Source organism: Apis dorsata, unplaced genomic scaffold (assembly GCF_000469605.1).
Source record: "Apis dorsata unplaced genomic scaffold, Apis dorsata 1.3 scaffold_1170, whole genome shotgun sequence".
Classification (NCBI taxonomy): domain Eukaryota; kingdom Metazoa; phylum Arthropoda; class Insecta; order Hymenoptera; family Apidae; genus Apis; species Apis dorsata.
The window spans coordinates 13,927-19,077 of NW_006264267.1; the positions used below are offsets into that span (position 1 = coordinate 13,927).

The 5,151-nt window shown below is 34.0% G+C and overlaps 1 long non-coding RNA gene across 5 annotated transcripts in view; it reads right to left on the reverse strand.

The window, feature by feature from the left end:
- LOC102673397 overlaps positions 1 to 3,309 on the reverse strand; it is a 4,543-nt gene extending 1,234 nt beyond the window's left edge. Inside the window, exon 1 of one of the 5 annotated variants that reach the window (XR_422912.2) lies at positions 2,744 to 3,307. This is a non-coding gene — a long non-coding RNA (uncharacterized LOC102673397). Of the gene's footprint in view, positions 1 to 499; positions 981 to 2,739 lie in introns of those variants that run through there. The other 4 variants (XR_422911.2, XR_422913.2, XR_004151689.1 and 1 more) reach the window with 4 other exon arrangements.
- Positions 3,310 to 5,151: the final 1,842 nt, after the last annotated feature.

Genomic DNA, 5,151 nt, shown 5'->3' on the forward strand with positions numbered 1-5,151 from the left:
TACTTATAGAATATTCAAGTATATCCTTAGATGACACCTAAGGATATTTTAAACTTTTCTGAAATTACATAAATGCACATATTTTTTGATAAAATCCACGTTAAAAATGAAAGAAAATTTAAATGAAAATCACGAAAAAAGATAGAAAAATATTAAAAACGTTCTTGAAAAATTAAGCGTATCTTATATAATAAACTGTATAGTTGAAAGAGTAGAAAGAGTTTTTATCGGCACTATTAAAAAATTTTCTTAACTAGAAAGAATTTCTAGTTCCACAAAGCTACGAAGTCGATGAAATAAAGGATATAATGAAAATGATACATTAATAGATTATCGGATAAATTAATAGAATTTAGAAATTATATTTGTGTCAACTTCAAATCGAGAAAACGATCGATGTCGAAGATATTAAAATTAATTTATATTTGCGTTTCTATTACGGTATAGTTTTTCTTAATCGCAATGAAAATTCAATCTCGATAACGATCAGCTAACTTACACGTCATGTTGTTACATGTAAGCGTTCACGGGGAGATCGTACCGATGATTTATCGATTTATCGTTGTGTCCACGTGGATCGAGCGGTGAAATTAGAGGTTAGGTTGAGTTAGGTCGCGACTCGAGGGTCGAAGGGTTACGTATCTGGCCGATGTGCCGCGATGATTGGCGGAATGTGCCGTTTTACGAGGCTTCGAGGACGCGTACCTACAAGAAGACGAAAAAAAACGGGAAACGAAGCGCGCAGGTCGAGAGGAGAGGAAGAGACCAACGAAGGAAAGACGATGGCAGCGCCGTTGCCAGTTATAATTTGATGCAACGCGGCCATAAAGGGGATTATGCGCATAGATGGCTATAATTTTCGTGGAAAATGACCAACGATCCTTTTACCGCTCTTCAACGCGACACGTCTATGACCTTCCCTTTACCTCCTCTCTCCTGACGGTTTCCTCAACCACGTGATGTTTCATTATCAATTTCTTACCGTTTTATCGAATTCGTCGCCAACAAGATAAATTTATTCCAATAATTATTCGAGCGCTTGTTTTTTCTATCGAATGTTCTTTCGCATCGAATGTAATTTAAGAAATTTAAGAAATTTAAGAAAAAAAATTGACTGTCTATCAGAGACTTAAATTTCCTATGGAAACGTGATACCATAGTTACATTAAATGAAAAGGGAAAAAAAAAAACACGTTGTTACAGTCAATATTAGTTTTAGCCCGGTGAAAAAATGTATCGTGTTTCTCGAAAAAAGGCAGATTACGAGTCTCCTGCCATTAGCGATATATCATGCACTTGTGGAGTGTTATCATAGCATTATAGAGAATGATTATCCATCCCCTGGTTCCCGTGGCGCGAGTGAAAGGGGTGGGATCATGGACGGAAAGAGAGTAAAGAGAGAGTAGCGTGGATGGATGGAACGGTCTATGCACCTTATTTAAGGTCAGCCGTAAACGAGCTGAAAGGTCGGCGAGGGGTGTGGGGCGTGGCGAGCATAAACAAACCTCATGCCATATTTCGCAACAACAAATCAACTCGACACCTCGCGCCGCCTCGGTATAATCAGCTAATTCGCGATAACAACTTAATTCAGGCCTCCGTGGCCCCGATTAAACAAACCGTAACTACTTAATTCGTTTAACGAGCGGTGTTGCGCGGTAGGGCGAGCGCACGATGGACCCTCTTTGCGGAGGTGCGAACTTGCCGCGTACCGGTTACGTACAGTACCCTCTTAGCCAGTGTTTTTCAACCTGATGCGTTCAATTTTCCTATATTCTTTCCATATTCTTCGGTTTAATGAACAAACAAATGTGCATGATAAAAAACTCTGATTAAAACATCGAATTAACTAATTAATTAATTTGAAAGCAATATGTGCGTTTATGGGAATTTTCTATAGAGATTGATACCTACAAATTGTCAAAAGAATTTTTAGATATTCGATTATTCTTTTCTTTTTTATTTCATTATTGCTCATTTTATTACCACTTTTTCATATTTATTGAAAAAATCTTATATCGAAGGAATACTTTCCGATTTTTGATACCATCGAATGTGTTAATTAATAATAGATTGAAATTGGAATTTAAGTAGTGGATCTTGAAATCTAAGTAAAATAGAGCAGATTCGAGATACCAATTATTTTCTATTTTTTTTTTTTTTTTATATATTTTTAGCAATACTTGATGAATAGAAAAGATAAATATAATGTCTCGTTTTTTCGAAATATCGAAATTAAAAATTATCTAATTTAATCTAACCTAATCTAACTATCGAATAACGCAGCAACAAAGTTGGGAACCACTAACACGCAGGACCAATCGAAGCCAATCGATTGGTCCGATCATTACACGGTAATGATCATTACCACACGGCACATGTGTTCCTCGAACTCGTTGAGCTCATCGAAATTCGTCTGCCTCTACACACTGCAACTTACTACGAAAACGCACCCTCTAACTATAATACCTTCCCCGCTTTCTTTGGCCACATTATTGGTAAATTAGTTTTAAAGATTTTCAACAAAAGAATAAAATCGGAGATAAAATATAAAAATCGATTTGAGAATCATAAAAAAATATTTAACTCATCCCACTTTGTATCGTATAGATTAATAGTAAATTGATAAAATCGATAAAAACTTAACAAATTCTCAAATCTAATTCCTTTAAATACTATACGTATCGTATTTATTTATATAGCGAACATTCGTTTCTCTGTTAACTACAATATACTTACGTACTTTGTACATTGTTGGTGGCTGGAATCCTTTTTGAACACTCAGAAGAAAATACCTAACCTAACCTTGTAAAGGGCCACGTTTACCTATCTTTACGTGTTTCTCCTCTTACAAGACTTCGACTCGTGAAATATAGCTGGTTGAACCCGGATATGTTTCCTGTTAACTTTTACAAGCGCCAATTCCGCCTCGTAACATTCCAAACTACACTTTGAATCGTTTGAAGGATGAAAAAGGATATAATACTTTATCGTTACATCGCGTATGTACCTATTGCGAGTAATTGATATACATTTACAAATGATTCGACGTGTTAATTTTTAATAATCGGGAGACATTAATCGAGAAACAAGTACATGGAAATAAGTATAGATGGCAGACTACTCGCATAGAGTATAGATCATAGCTCGAGTACGAAGGTAGAGTAAATAATACCTATGTGCTCGTGCATTGTTCCGATGACTTATGGTAGGCAACTACACATCGAGAAACCTCGCGATAATACACGCTTACGACTTACACGGGTTGCGTGAAATATAAGCAACATTAATGGCAGGAATTGTAATTGTAATTTTTACCAATTTTTTACCCTTCTACATCTTTCTTAATTTTTTTCAAGATTTATTGATTGATCGATCTCAAGTAAACGAATATTCCCAATGGAATTGAAATCATTTCTTATTCTTATTTTTTAATTTGATTCAAAGAATAACTGTAGTCAAACGTCTTGTATATGAAAAAATTTGGATACTCGAGTGAGATGAGAATTCTTAGAAAATAACATAAAAATTATATTTTAAAAAATAATGACTTTTTCATCGTTTCTTCGATAATAATTCGCACACGGTTTTTCCAATAACAAATCTTCTCTCGTCAAAAAAGGAACGGTATTCTTCTATACGTACTATTGACGCAGATAATTTATTACAGAATATACGTATCGCTTCGTTCGAAGAGATCAAAACGATGATCCTTGCAACAGCTTTTAACAACACGAGTTGACGGCATTACCCATGGAAGAGACACTGCTTATGTACAGTTATTTCTCAGAAAATTTCTTCCTATAATTTTCTCATACTGTTATTGCATATAGGATATAATTATACATATATATCAATAACAGTCTTACTCACTCCATGGTACATTAATTGCATTTGTACTATCAATACCTGGTACGTATTTAATAGTACTTGATAACATAAAAGTAATTTAAAAATATTTTTGATAGTTATTAAAAGTAAATACAAATTCTTTTTTTTTCTTTGATTTAATTTAATAAAAAAATTATCTCGTCAGATTATTATTAGTTTAAGACAATAATAAAATGCAAAAATAAAGAAAAATTCATTTTCATAAATTGTAATCTTTGAAAAACGTGTCTCTTCTATTTTCAATTTAATAAAATTATAAATTGTACGCGTGTAAAAAATTAATGAATGGAAAGCAGCGATTTAAAATTACGCGACTTTTGCAAATTTCCACCGATCTAAATGACATCAACAATCCTTTTTATACATTTTCCTTAGTGAATCAGCAGAATCGATGAACAAATCTTCATCACAGCTAGAATTACTTTACCGTAATACCAAATGTTATTATAAAAAATAAATAAATAAATATCTTCGGACCACACACAATATTGAACATTGAATATTATCGTTTTATCTGTGTAATTCAATAATTTTCTTCATCTTTTTGCAAAATCTTTTTTTTCACACCTGTCAAATAAAACTTCTTCCCTTTCAAGATTCGAGAGTAAAAAAACTTTCACGATAAAATAATCTTCTGAAGATACAATTATAATATTTTTAATTATAAAATGTCAATTTTATTTGCATATTTTATAAATTTTGCTCATCTCCGTACGAAATTTAAATTAAAAATTAATCTATCGCCGAAATATACATACATGTATATCAAGAATATCGAATGCATGACACCGTGATTTCTATGATGACGAATCATCGAATAAAATGCGAATGAAGTTGACCCTGATATCACCATGTTTGAAAAACCAGCGTGATGATGGCCTTCCACACACGCATGCATACACACACACACACACATACACGAAACGCGAAACCGCATCAGAGACGCGTGACGAGGTGAGAAAACTGTTGTGGAAGAAGAAGATAGAGGTACGTAAAAAGAAAGGAAAAAAAAAAGAAAGAAAGAGAGAAAGAAAGAAACGACCAAGCGAGACGAAGAAGACTTTAGCGACCGACCCCGAGAAGCACGGAGACCAAGAGAAGAGATGTGCATCTCGCCCCTTCTTCTTAAATCGTGCAATCACCTTTCTCGGCGTCAAACAAACGCCGTGTGTTATTATGCCGCTTCTAATGCCAGCGGCATTATGTCAGTAGTGAAAGAGGATGAAAGGGGAGAATTGTGTGTTGTAAAAAAAAAAAAAA